This window comes from Salvelinus sp. IW2-2015, linkage group LG4p (assembly GCF_002910315.2).
Source record: "Salvelinus sp. IW2-2015 linkage group LG4p, ASM291031v2, whole genome shotgun sequence".
Classification (NCBI taxonomy): Eukaryota; Metazoa; Chordata; class Actinopteri; order Salmoniformes; family Salmonidae; genus Salvelinus; species Salvelinus sp. IW2-2015.
In genome coordinates, this window is record NC_036841.1 from 15,343,585 (window position 1) to 15,358,890 (window position 15,306).

Consider the following 15,306-nt stretch of genomic DNA (forward strand, 5'->3'; position numbering starts at 1 on the left):
TTAGTCATCCCCAACCCCAAAGAATCATGCATCCTCTAGCAGAGCCATTTAGTCTTTTATACATTGAACATTAAACATTGGACCAGATTTAAGGAAGCAGGACTACTCAAGTGGTCTTTCATGTTTGTTTTTTAATCATAACTACAGGTTCACCAGAAACCAATTTTAATGCCGCCTGTTTACCCACTAAAGGCAGTTTTTAATTTTTTATTATTAGATTGGTTGATCTCAATATGTAGCTTCAGGTGTTGACTAAGGTATTAAGACACTTAAGATTGAAAAGAGTAAGCATCCAATATGGTTGCGTAGATCTGTCCAGCTAGTCCTCTAGCAGTTGACATTAACCTGTTCTCTCATTGCGTTTTAACTTGTCCTTTTGTGTTCTGTAAACATACCTAGAAATGCAGTAAACATCAGCACTGTAAATGGTTTTTGGCATTTTCTTTCCCCCTTTTCAAAATTCTACTCATCTCAAGTTCATTTCTTCCCAACATAGGCATAGTTATTGAAAACCAGACAAAGACAAACCATGAAAACAGCCAATTCACAAGGCTAACCACTGCATTTGTGGCTATAGGAGTTCTTTAAAAGTAATCAATTGAAAGCTCAATACTATTTACAAACTTCTGTTGTTAAAAAGGGAGATCCGATCAGTATACTGTGGTCCATATCAGTTCTGTCTTCTGCCTTCAGTCATCAAACCAACATCAATAGAAGGAATGCTTTGGTCCTATTGCAAGGGTGATTCTGCTGCCAGTGACACCACCTCCCTCTCATGACTCCAGTCAGTCATTTACTCCCATGATGGGCGAATGCTCTCCTTTAAAGTCCACTTCATCATAAGAACAACATGTAGTGGTTTCATTTTTGTTTTTATGTTTTGTTTGTATTCCTGGAATTTCAATGCGGTTGGTTGGATAATGGGTTTTGAAGATGGCTAGATGGGACATTTAACTGTAAAGAAAGAGGGAATCATAACATTCCAGTATAACATTTGATGAAAAAGATATTTGATTAAAGTGTATTATTCAATTTTGTGGTCATTTGTTTTATTTTTGTATAATTTTTTGGGGGGTAGTTTCAATGTTCATTAATACATTTCAATGACGTTATAGACAGGTTGGTTGACGTGCGCAACTATGTGGCAAAATAGACCGGGTTGGCTTAGGGTGCATTCGTAAATTCGCTCTGGACGTTTGTAAATTAAGAGCGTTTCACTCAGTGTTAGAGCGCACACTGGACACTGGTTGGGGAGTAGGGTTGATCCGAGCGTTCTGACCTACCAATGGCAGTCAAGCACCCAAGCTAATGGGCTAAAGTTAGCTAGCTAGTTACTTCCAGACATAAATGAGAGAACCATTGTACTTGGCCTAGCAGAGCTGGTTATGCTGTTTTCATGTTTTCATGTTATCCAGAGGGTTGGTGACTGTAACTGTGCTGCTGGCAACAATTTAAGCTTTTTTGAAGGTGTTTACTGACTGACACCAGCCATATTCGATGGGTGTTGAGCGTTCGTAAATTCATCAGTTATTCTGCGCTCTGGCACACTCAGACGAGCGATCTGAAATCGGCATAGATAGCCAGGGTGAATTTACGAACGCACCCTTAGATTGTTGACATGTAAACTAGATTTAGTCTCCAAATATACAGTTGAACAATGAGCACTTGTCTCAAATACATCATTACAGTTCTTGGTTAGCCAGCTAGCATTTTTTTTTGCCATATTAGCATAGATGTGACATCAGTCAAAACAACAGGGTATCAAGAACAAGATAAAACTAGCTGAAATGAGCCATCTACGATACCCCACATGGAAGTTTCTTGCTAGCCATCTGGCCATTCAGAATTAATCACAACACACAAACTTCTGCCCCATTGAAGAGTGTGCATCGTTTGTGACTTTGTCAACTAACCCTTGTTTTATACATGACCCTAAAGGCGCCCGCGTACTAGGTTCAGTTTGCTCCTAGCAGACCTCTGAATCGCATACTCCCTTAAAAAGACCTTTGCTAGAAAAACAAGAAAAAAAATAGAACTGTGATATTGCTGTTTGTCTCACTTGAGATGCTGTATCAACAACAGCCAGTATAGTCCAAAATAGTATGAATGAATCTAAGATAAATCAAGAAATCTGTCATTTTTATGGTTATACCAGGGAGGTGTTAGTTGTGCAATTTTACATCTAAGATGTTTGGTGCAGTATTTCTCAAGTAAAAAATTGTGCATGTAAACTAGTCGTCTCTCGTTGAATGACAACCAACACTTTAAGGAATCCCCACTTCTTTGAGTAAGTTTTATAAAAATATTTATATATTTTTTATATTACTTCGGTTTTGTGTTAGGGACAGGAAGTAGTCTGTGGGAGGCTAGGAGACATTTATGTGTTGTATAGTTCGTTTTTTGGGATGTCACCTCTTGCCACTGTGGGGCAATGATGCATAATGTGATGGGTCAGGTCATAGGTTAGGTTAAAAGGTAGACTCAGCGAGATGACGTAGTAGGTCAATTTCCTCAACAACTAGGAATGTAGAAGGGCTAGCTGTGCCACCAGAGACTCTGGGTTCGCGTCCAGGCTCTGTCGCAGCCGGCCGCGACCGGGAGATCCGTGGGGCGAGCACAATTGGCCTAGCGTCGTCCGGGTTAGGCCGGTAGGGATATCCTTGTCTCATCGCGCACCAGCGACTCCTGTGGCGGGCCGGGCGCAGTGCGCGCTAACCAAGGTCGCCAGGTGCACGGTGTTTCCTCCGACACATTGGTGCGGCTGGCTTCCGGGTTGGATGCGAGCTGTGTTAAGAAGCAGTGCGGCTTGGTTGGGTTGTGTTTCGGAGGACGCATGGCTTTCGACCTTCGTCTCTCCCGAGCCCGTATGGGAGTTGTAGCGATGAGACAAGATAGTAACTACTAACAATTGGATACCATGAAAAAGGGGGTAAAATTCAAAAAAAGGAATGTAGAAGGGCGAGGCTAAACTTCTCCACTGTTTTGGTCCCGTAGCTACCACGTTGTAGTGGTGTGAAGCGCACCCGTGCACATGAACAGATACTCTGTGTGATTGTATAAGAGCCAAGTCTTGCATCACGCTCATCTCAATATCTGCGATGCTGCTAAAAGAAAATCTACCTTTAAATTATACAATTAATCTCAATGTGACCCACCAGATTCAGAAGCTTAAAAACTCCATTAGATTTTAGCCAATTGTTTTTTTTTACTAAATCTGAATATAATTAATGGTTTTATATTTTATTTTGGAATCAAAGATAATAGTTTCAGTATAGTTTTTGTTTTTCAAATGGGTTTGTTAATTATTTTATTTTATTTGAATACATTGTTTTTTTCATGATTAGTTTTAGTTTCATTTTTAGTTTACTATAATAACCTTGAGCTGGTTTGACCAGCAAAACCACACCCATCATTGTTATATTTCCCAGCATGCTCTATTGCAGTTTGATTTTTGGGGGAATTGTTGGTTTCAATATCTGTGTTTTTGCATGCACATTGATTGATTAATGAGTCTTATGTTACACAAAGATACATAACATAAATGTTTCTAAACAAATCAAATTTGGGGAATTTTTTTCACCTGTTACTGAAGTGGTTGTTCCAGTTTAGACGGTGTAGGTAGTSTCATTTATTCATATTTTTAACCCAGGCAGTCATTCTGAATGCAGATTGTGTATGAATAAAAGTTACAAATGTTGGATATCCCCAATCTGGCTGGATTCCAATAGGAATTAAACATCACTTTGCAAGCCAGCAGGCCAGATCTGTACACAATTGTGCAACATTTTCAGCGACCCATTTTTGACTCGTGAGCACTACTTTCAAAACGACTCACTGCAATTATACAAAACCTTTGGCGCATCAGTAATAATTAAGCACTTTGATGCTGGTTTTGCTGGTCACCAGCATACCTGTAAACCCCAGCATCAAATCGTCCAGAACAACAAACGCTGGTCACCAGCAAAACCAGCACTAGCATACAGTGCCTTCAGAAAGCATTCACACCCCTTTACTTTTACCACAGTTTTTTGTGTTACATCCTGAATTTAAAATTGATTACATTTAGATTTTGTGTCACTGGTCTACACACAATACCTCAATGTGAAAGTGGAATTATGTTTTCATACATTTTTATAAATGAATAAAAAATTTAAATCTGAAATGTCTTCAGTCAATAAGTATTCAACCCCTTCGTTATGATAAGCCTAAATAAGTTCAGGAGTAAAAATGTGCTTAACATGTCACAAAAAGTTGCATGGACTCTGTATATGAAAATAGTGTTTAACATGATTTTTGAATGAGTACCTCATCTCTGTACCCCACACATTCAATTATCTGTAAGGTCCCTCAGCTGAACAGTGAATTCCAAACATGAATTCAACCACAAAGACCAGGGAGCTTTTCCAATACTTAGCGGAGAAGGGCACCTATTTGGTAGATGGGCAGAAATGAAATGTCCCTTTGAGCATGGTGAAGTTATTAATTACACTTTAGAGGGTCTTAATACACCCAGTCTCTACAACGATACAGGCGTCCTTCCTAACTTGCTGGAGAGGAAGGAAACAGCTCAGGGACTTCAACATGAGGCCAAAACAGTACGAGTTTAATGGCTGTGAGAGGAGAAAACTGAGGATGGATCAACAACATTGTAGAATACTCCACAATACTAACTTAATTTCAAAACATGCATCCTGTTTGCAATAAGGCACTAAAGTAAAACAGAAAAAAATGTGGCTAAGAAATTAACTTTATGTCCTGAATACAAAGCGTTATGTTTGGGGCAAATCCAACGCAACACATCATTGAGTACCACTTCATATTTTCAAGCATGATGGTGGCTGCACCATGTTATCGGTATCCTTGTTATTGGCAAGAACTAGGGAGTTTTTTTAGGATAAAAGGAAACAAAATATAGCTAAGTACAGGCAAAATTCTAGAGGAAAACAGACACTGGGAGACAAATTCGCCTTTCAGCAGGACAATAACCTAAAACACAAGTTTCTTACCAAGACGACATTGAATGTTCCTGAGTGGCCTATTTACAGTTTAAAAAAAGAAAAGGAGAGCTGCACACTAGGAGCTCAGATGCAATAATTTAATAACAATGATAAACTACCAACTTGACAGAGCTTGAAGAATTTTTGAAAATAATAATGTGCAAATATTTTACAATCCAGGTGTGCGAAGCTCTTAGAGACTTACCCAGAAAGACTCACATCCAGTGGCGACCCAGCATTCAGGCCCCCACATTTTTTGCAAAAAAAAACATTTAGTTTTTTTGGCCTTGCCTGTTTTGCATGTTATTTTAGCATTAATATGTTTCACTTATCAGTTTGCAAACAATGTAAAAATATATACATCATTGAGTTAATAAAGCCGAATACAAACATGGTCTATTTTTTGTTTTCTTGAGTAAGGCAGCTTCAAAATGCAGGTGCTTCAGCCTAGTTCAGTGCTTTCTGTGATGGGGCAAACCAGCAGAAAATACAAAGCATTGCGCCGTGATTGGCTCAGTGTTCTGTCACTCACGAGGGCACTACGTCACCGTCAAGTCTAAGGGGAGAGCTAGAAAATTCTAGCTCTCTGGGTGCTACCATAGAGTTACATTAGAAGTGCCCATCCAAGAAGGCTCAAGGTCATTGGCCACAGATAAAATTATGTCAAATCACGTTATATCTACAGTAGCTTTGATTAGACTGATCATGTCAACATCATACTTTTAAAATCTTAGCTAGCAGTCATCATCATGAATCAACAATCTACTGGCAAATCCTTTTTAATTCTTGTCATTCGAAGAGAAATACTGAAGAGACATTTTTGATAAAACGCATCGGTGCTCATCAGCCATTGGACATCAACATTACACAACAAGTTGAAAATCGCAAATTCAACAATGAGTGGTTTGGAAGGAATCAGTGACAGTGGCTAATGTTAACTGCAAGCATTGCAAAGCAATCACTAGCCTGCTATTCAGTGGAGTGACTGTGTGGTCCCAAATCTGGGTTTAAGGGGCTCTTTTCCAAGTTTAAAATTATAAACATTCAGCATTGGCCATGCTGTCACTGAAGCATGATTTGTGCCGTGCTCAAAACTGTTAACTCGGAACTGCGAAAACTTGACGTCAGTGAGTTCAAGACAACTGTGAAATCAGGAATAAACGAGCTCCGACTGAGAAAATACGTTTTGAACGGTCACCCAACTCGGAAATTGTAAATCAGCCCTCTTTCTAGAGCTACGACCTGAAGATCAATGACGTCATCATGATTCGACCTTGTTTTTTTCCGAGTTCCCAGCTGTTTTGAAAGCACCATAAATCCAGAGAATGCCAGACTTGGATGACAAAATTTGCCCACGAAGGACTGCCGTGCCACCTTCCTGTTCAAGTGAGCAAAGTACAACAAGGTGAGTCCAAAAATGTCTTGTATGCTGCTGCATAAATGTAGTATACCAGGGAGATATGTATTCTGTAGCTAAGAAAGTAATACTAAGTGTATGTTGTGTAGTAAGATGTTAGTAGCCCATGTGCCTCACCCTAAAAATGTGGTCTATTTACCCCTCTTAATTTTGCCTACTTTTCTGACTTGGTGGTGCACATATAGCCTATAACCTGTTTTAGAGAAATATAGTCATTGAATATTGTAAGAGCTTTCATTGTCTGGTTATATGCCCTTTTTATTTATCCTACGGTTTTGACTTGGTGTACAGGGAGAACACTGTAAGAATGGCCCATGTTCTGAATTCTGTCACTGTACATGTCAAAAGTGCCAAACAAATAGTTAAATTGACTACGTCGGTCCAAGCTTGTTCATTAATTTCTTAATCGAAATTACGGATTGCCTCTAATCCGCTTGTCCCCTTATACCAGACTTTGTACATCTCAATTGTCATTAGAAACCACATTTGTTCAAGCAAGTCAGCCATATCAGCTATGTTTTTTTTTAAAGGCAGTAAATGAGGCTGAATGAACTGTTTGGCTGCCAGACAAGGCTCCACTGATAGCCAGATGTAGCAGTGGTAAGATGTTGGGACTGCTGTTGGGACAGCGTTATGTAGGCCCTTTGTGGGCACCGTTTGTCACCGTTACAGTGCAATGAATGTATTGTTTAGTGTTGTGTTGTGGCTTTGCTGGCATGCATCCCACTTGTTTATTTTTTTTGCCCCATCAAGATTTACATGCTAAAATTGCCACTGCTCACATCACAACTGTTATCGCTGCCAAAGGGAATTCTAACATGTACTGACTCAGGGGTGTGAATACTTATGTAGGCTAAATTATATATTTCTGTATTTAATTTTTATTACATTTGCAACAAATTCTAAAAGCATGTTTTCACTTCGTCACTATGGGGTGTTGTGTGTAGATGGGTGAGAACATTTTAATTGTTTCCATTTTGAATTCAGGCTGCAAAAAAAAATAATTTTGGAATAAGTCAACGGGTATGAATACTTTCTGAAGGCACTGTATGCTGGCCTATGCTGGGGTGGGGGTTTCAGCAGGGATCTTTCTCCTTCTGACACCTCATGGTATGCATGTATGCATGGACATGCAACACCCATCACCATACTGTATCTCCCTCAATCTTTTAACTTCAAAACCCCCTGTTTATATCTTATATCTCAACAGGCAGTTCTCAGAAAAGAAGTGGATAAAAATAAATATGAGAAGTTTATGTTCATGAATCATTTTTCCATCAATAAATTGTGCGCTCTCACATTGAATATTCCATCACACACATTAAACAAAGGCCTGTCTTGGGGAGATTTTAAATTGTGCAAAGTCCGTCCTTTCCTCGACTCGTAACCCAGAAACCATAAGTGGTTGCCATATTTAGGAGAGTGTCAACTTGGTAATAGGCAAACTGAGGAGTTTGCTCCTCTCCTCGATTACCTGCAAATACAAGCACATTCGTTTCAATATTAATCTCTTCGCAGATCCTCAATATACATTTGAGATTCTGCCAAGGAAATCTGGACCCAAATTAGGTTGCAGATGAGTAACCAAAAGGCTGTTACCGGCTCACTGCAGATATTCATCACACCTGACCCCTTACACCAGAGCTGTGTTTGAATACTCATACTAACTGCACTAACTGTACTATTTGTGACGTAAATTCAGTATGTAGTATTCTTATTGGTCATAGTATAGATATAGTTAGTATGACAAAAGTTCCAGGATGTCGTACTAAATGCACCAAAATATGAAGTATACAAGCAGTGTACACTGTTTTCGTGTTTTTAGGGCCCATAATGCAATTCATCAGAAAATGGGTGTGGATTCACAACTTTTTCAGATTTCAAGAAAATTTCAAATAAATTACACTTTATGTTGGCTGTCAATTTGTTAGCTACGCTATCCTTATGAACCGTGTAGTAGTAACATAAGACACATGGATAACATATAAAGACATAAGACAGCTGAACATTAAAGTAACGAACCACATGTTCACGTTGATCATGAGACTGTGGTAATGGAGATATACTAAGSGACGTTCTGGYCCTCTTATTTTCTCCATTGTGCTGACAGACTGACCAGACACATGGGCACCTAAAACAATTGRACACACTAGACTTATAGTCTACACATTCCACTAAAAGCACACATACCAGAGAAAGGCGCCTAAGGCAATTGGACACACTAAGGATAGGGGAGAACAGAACAAAGAGTGCATTGATTTAGTGGTGAAGGGAAGGGGCATGGGGTCTGTTGACACACTGGGATAGAGGGTCTGGCCACCATTATAAACTAATTGAAAGCAGATGGTGGTGAATGACTTCATAAGGGATGGACAATACTATGTGGGTATAAATATAAAGGACTGGACTTCTGAGAGTTGTGTGTTCCGCGGGACATTCCGGCTGGCAAATGCTCTGTATTAAAAGCCTAAATTGATTTCACAAGTTCTTACGAGTGTTATATTTTTGAGACGATTTACCACGACATATTTTGGCGAGCTTGCCAGGAGCTGATAGGGACTGGGACTTTCTTGGCTGATGATGAGTTCTTTGGACAATCTGACAAACAAGGGTGGCCGCCCAACTATAAGAAGGTAAGCAAGTTCTTACGATAGTTGAAATGTTTGTGTAGATTGCTTCAGAGATCCTGTATCAGCGAGAGGGGCGCCACGTAAGTCTCTCTTTCAAATTTCCTAAAATGAAACCAGTAAATACTAAAGAACTTTTGAATTCAATGAATTAGCATGTATGTGTAATTTGGGGAATTGTATTAAATATAAATGTATGCGCATGTATAGAGACTGAGTGAATAGGTGCTGTGAACTTTGCTTGTGTTAGGTGTTAAGCAGAGGGGGCATGCATGCGCTCGTTCAGATCAGACCGTTCGAATGTGTAGCTTAAATGATGCGGTTGTTTGCGCATCTGGCTGAGATGGTTGGCTATAATGTGGGACAGCCCATACGGTCAAAACAGATAATGTAGGTAGAAAATCCTGTGATACCTCTTCAATAAAATTAGTAGAAGGAATGCTTGGACAGGTTACTTATGAATAATGGCTCTAAAAGTAATAGAGAACTGCATAAATAAGTAGTTAGGAAGCCACGATACCGCTCTTTAAAAAAATGAACATTTTTAAAGAGGTCTGCTTGGGTGGGATATTCACGGCAGAATAATCTGTGAGTGAATATTTAGTAAATAAATATTTCATGGCTACCGCCCCAGAAAGGGGGACTGAACGGATGAATATTTAGAAGGCAGGAAAAACGTTGGCCCGATTGTGCGGCGTTCAACTGCAAAAGTAGCTTATACGGTCAGAGCATAAATCAGTAGTTAAATAAATATTTCATGGCTACCGCCCCAGAAAGGGGGACTGAACGGATGAATATTTAGAAGGCAGGAAGAACGTTAGCCCGATTGTGCGGCGTTCAAATGCAAAAGAAATCCTGCGAATAAAAAACCGCTCTGTCTAGCTAACAGGGTTTTGTAATTCAGTAGGTCACGCCACAATACTACTCTAATAATAGAAGAAAAGATCAGTATTGGGGGGGTGAATAGGATATGAAGACAAGCTGATCCRATTAGACAGTAGTCTCGTCATATTGTAGAAATCTTAGCAGTCTAGGCTTATGTAGGAGGAAGTGAATTAAGTCAATAAAGAAAGACTAAGTTGTTTTGAGGTAAAAACAAAGGGATTGAATGAACAGATGAAAAATAAAAAGGATGAATGAAAATGTTGTAAGAAATGAGTGGATCTGTGTAAAGATAGAACATTAGGAAGAAAGATAGGACAGGTTCTGTGTGTGTAGGCAGAACGTCCAGAGGTGGGAGCGCGCAGCCTTCCTGTGACAGAGTAGAAAGTTGAGGAAGGGTGCTTCTAATTACTTAGATAGAGGGAACGGAATTAAGAAACATCGAAGTAAAATAAGTTGTAAACAAGGATAAAAACACTGATGTGATAAAGTAATAAGCGACCATAGTAGAATTACTAAAAAAAGGTGTTAAAATAAATAATGAATAAAGATAATTAAAGAGGATTAACCGAATAGTATAAAACGAATAGAAAAGTGTGAAACAAAACAGAAAGTAGGAGCGCCAATAAATTGAAATTATACTATAAAGTTAAAAATGAATCTAGGTTGGTTAAAATAAATAGTGGAATCCAGGACACGTTAAGAATTCACGTATGGTGTAACAAAGAAAGAGGAAAAAACAGGCCGTCAGTCACTCTGTGTCTACAGAAGCTACGGTCTAAAAATAGCCTGAAGGGCAGAGAGGGGTGCAAAATCGAGTGGCCAGGATAAAAAGGAGAACAGGGGAGGCTTGACTCACTAATCGATTGACTATAGGATCAAGCAATCAAGAACTTGAAGTAAGTAAGTATAAACAATATAAATAAATAAAGGTAAAAGTAAGACGTTAGATAGAGATCTTAACGGAGCGGGCAGTGGTCCCGTGTGGCTCAGTTGGTAGAGCATTGCGCTTGCAACGCCAGGGTTGAGGGTTCAATTCCCACGGGGGGACCAGGGTTCAATTCCCACAGGGGGACCAGGATGAATATGTATGAACTTTCCAATTTGTAAGTCGCTCTGGATAAGCGCGTCTGCTAAATGACTTAAATGTAATGTAAATGTAATCTTAAAAATTGATTAGAACTGTAATAACAAACCAAACGAATAAAATAAATAAATAATGATATCTGTAAAGGGAAAAACACAGTGATATCTGTAGTACTGTCCTAGAATAAGACATTAAGTCATCTGTAGTATTCAGAAATAATGTCTGTACTATATAGAGTAGGCTTCGATAAAAAAAATTAAGTGATGTGACAAATGAATTATTAATTGGAAAGGTGATTAGCTCTACCTCGGAAAAATAGTAAATAAAAGGTGTATAATACATGGGAGTATTTAGGAAAAATAAATAAATAAATAGTGGCATGACAACAAAATGACTGTTTCCATAGMATAGAGAGAGAAGGACACTATTACCTGATAAACAGGATGAATAGAATAAGGGAGGCACAGTCGCATGGGACCAAAATGTGAAGCTCGATTTGCAGGCGTTCTGATGTCAACATTCTATCATCAGAAAATACATTGCGATGAGGTACAAATGTGGTTCCTCTAGTCCTCGCAGACGTGCGGGTGATTAGCAGAACTATTGACAAGATCTAAGAACCAATAAGAAAATAGCTCTCTGTTCTGGATATAGGTATATCGGGTATGGGGAAAATTAGTGTAATRTGACACTAGAACTTAGTGCGGTAGCAGGAAATGCCGCTATACAAGAGTTTATATCCTTGTCAAAATAACAAACAACTAATCGGTTTGAGGTTAGTGAGAATGGAATTTTTTACTTGGCGGTGTATGGTCTCTGAGCGAACAATGAGTGTTTCATAGAGATTACAGTTTATATGTGGTCAAGAAGAAGTATTAGATCACGTTTGACTTGACATCTAGTAGAGTACAGATGGAATTTTAATTGTTAGGCATTCTATACCGTCATTCTCTGAAAACTGTTAAGACGTTTATGGAATAAAAACTATTTGCTGATTCAAAGGTAACATTGTGAATATTAACGATATGTATACTTTCTTTTCCAGAAAAAAAGGGTTTAATCTTCTCTGGTCAAAATATCATTGGAGACTGCATTACTGTGGAAAGCAGTTAATTAAAGTCAGCCGCTTTAAAAATTAAAATATCTGGATAAGGCTAAAAAATGGAGTTCTGGATAAGTGAGTCCAGTCCCTTTGTGTTATTGGGTATGCAGAAGGATGGAAATGTTTTTTGAAAAATGTATTTAAGTTGTTCCTAAAGAAAGGGGAGTGGAAACATATTAATGGTGTCAAAATGCCCTGAATCCTAAGAATTTCCTGTGAAAGACTGATCACCTTTTACTAGAAATTGTTGGAACAGGTGGGATTGAATTATAACATGATTGAAATACACCAGACTCTATTCAAACTGTATAATTACTTTGAAAATCTATTATGTCCCTGGGAAAATTATGAAGAGTTGTACCCTTAAATTGAATAAGTTATTCAAATAGGTTTATTTTAATTTTTATTTTGATATAACATGAGTTCATAGGTAAAATTATCAGTTCCCTGGGGTTATGGTCTTTGGGTAAATACACAAATGTGCTTTGTTCATTCTGCATATAAAAAGTGATGAAAGTTACTCCAAAGGGTTTATTGGAGTGTGGGTCTCTGTGAGGGTTATGTTGATAACTACATAATCTGTAATTCGTCTGAGAGATCACCAGTAGAATAAGGGAGTTATCATAGAAGGTGACGTCAGAATGCTTTAAGGCATGGGAGAGAATATCACCATAAGTGGGTGTGGAGCTCAAACCCACCCTAACCGACTGAATAGTGAGGGACAACTGTGTCTGATGACCTGTGAACTGTATCTAAAAAAAGACATGTTGAAATGATTTGGGCCAGGGAGAATAATGACTTAAAGGAATTGGGGTACTGATCTTTTATTACCAGGCCACTCATGAGAGAAAAACTGAGATGGAAGGGCTATTGTAAAATAGATAATACTGGTATTTAAAGTGTTTAGTATAAATGTTAATTATTAAAGGGATGTTGTGTATTGAATAGATAAGGTCAAATTTGAGTTAAAGTAAACACTAAGGACTGTTATCCTGAATATTGGATTGGAAAAAGTATTTAACAAAGAACTGTTTAGTTATTTGGATATAGCACTGTTTAAATGTAATAGGCTTAGGGAAGCTCTGTAAATCCTGAGACAAGGAGGTTGACAAAACTTACAGAATATTAGATTACAGGTTTTTTGTTTCTTTTGTTTTATAATGTCATTGGAATTGTAATGATAAAATGTAATGTTTAATTGAATAAAAAGGTAGTCTGTTGTGCGAAGATGCCCATGAATGAAGAAGAAAGAGACCAATAATAACATGGGCATAGAATGAAACAGATGTACGTTTTCTCCAGGTTTAATTACATTACAAGTAGTGGTAATATTGCAAATGTGCAATTATTATATWTTTTTTTTCTCTTTTTCTCGTTTGGTCAATTTATTTTTGTTTTGAGGAACATAAGGTTGTGTATATGTTCCTGAGGAGGGACTGATACTGATATAAATGATATATAAATTGACTTAAGGATGTTTTAAGTATGTATCAAACAATGGCTGTTATGGGTTAGGGGACTCATAAATGAAGGTAATGGTAGTGAAGGGGTGTTATTTCTAGAAACTATGTATAAAAATAGAGATAATTCACAGAAAAGGAAAGACAGCTGGCTGTGTAAAATATAGGGACAATTCTAAAAGTAAATAGAACCAATTCACATATCTAAAGATATGGTAAAAAGAATAAGTGGTGGCATTTGACATTAGAGCAAAAGTTTAAGAAACTTATGACTAGTTTTGTTAGATTGGATATAATCCAACTGGAAAACGCTTGAATGATTATATGTTATTTTACAGCAGTTGCGTTAGGACAATCATTTGACTATCATTATGAATATTTCGTGGCAGGAGGCCAGGGATTTGAGCAGAATGGTTACAAGGCTGTTATTAAAAATTAAGATTTAGTGATCTGCTATAAGAAGAAGTTTGTGTCAGGGAATAACCCATGTGTTAGTGTGTATGTCCTCAGGAAAAAAACAGCCAGAAATGGAAGGCTTGGGCTGCATTCTGGAGACTAGTGTACATCAATACACCAGGCTGGTGGTATACTTCTTACAACACTGCAGTGGTAAAATTCTCATGTCTCTCTTTGGTGGGTCATAAGTCTCACGAGAAGTGAGGTCCAGCTGAATAAGGGTGAGCTTGAAAACACCATGACAGAGGATGTGAATCAGAGAGAGAGAGAGAGAGACTAGATTCCACTATAGACATACTGGGTTGAGTTTGGGTGCTATGTTTCATTTTTTAATCATCATGTGAAAAAGAATAGATGATAGGATATTATACTCTAAACAAACATGTTAAAGGATTGATTGAAAGCATATAGTGTTGAATTATCAAGAAGAGATAATGTTATTAGGTTATGCACATGATTATCAGTTAAATAGCAGATGGGAAACAGTAAAAATTGACATGATTTGGAACACCTCTCAGAACCTGGGGCCGAAAGGGGAAGACTGGGTGGAAGCATGAGGAAGCTTTTAGGCTTTTATTTTGTGGAGTCCAGCAGAAAAGTATCCTGGAGGCATAAGTCAGGTAAGAGAGAGTGGAATTGTCATTCGTCCAGATTTCAGTTTTCATGAAATATTTATGCATAACACATAACATTGTCAATGCTGTTATGTTTTGTTTGTGTTTTCCAAGTCTTATGTTTAGGAAAACCGAAGGAGAGAGGGTTCGCCAGCTTCAGCTGGAATGTCAGTTTGTTGGTGTGATAGATGGAAGTAAGAGGATGTATGGTGCAATCATAGAACAGAGGCCATAAGTCTCTAAGTATGAATGCTCACAGAAAGAAGGCAGAAACCTGAACCAGGACGAGTTCCGCGTCTGATGATCCAAGGGGACCAGAAGGACCTTTCCCAGTGACCAGGAGATCTAGTCCACGTTCGAGTGTTTCGGAGGAAGTGGGATCAAAACGAGGAGAGAAGGACCCTATGAGGTGGCCAAAGCAACAAGAACGGCCGTCCAAGTGAAAGGAAGCCAGAGGTGGTACATCTGAACCACTGCACTGAGTCCCAACAGAAAGAAGACACAACCACATAGAGATGAGGACACAGAGGATGCTGATTCACCAGGAGGAGCCCGGAGGAGCAGGAGCAGCGGAAACGATTTAGACGCCAGGGAGGAGCCAAGAAAACAGCAAATCAAGTGAAAGCCAAAATACGACAAGTGCACCGACTAATGCACCCAGAAG

General features: G+C 38.5%; 1 long non-coding RNA gene across 1 annotated transcript; it reads left to right on the plus strand.

Annotated features, from left to right (window-relative positions):
• The first annotated feature begins 8,949 nt into the window (after positions 1-8,949).
• Positions 8,950-11,164, plus strand: LOC139023987 (uncharacterized). Its single transcript, XR_011475220.1, has 2 exons — positions 8,950-9,782; positions 9,844-11,164. It is a non-coding gene; the product is annotated as an uncharacterized lncRNA (long non-coding RNA).
• The last annotated feature ends 4,142 nt before the right edge of the window (positions 11,165-15,306 follow it).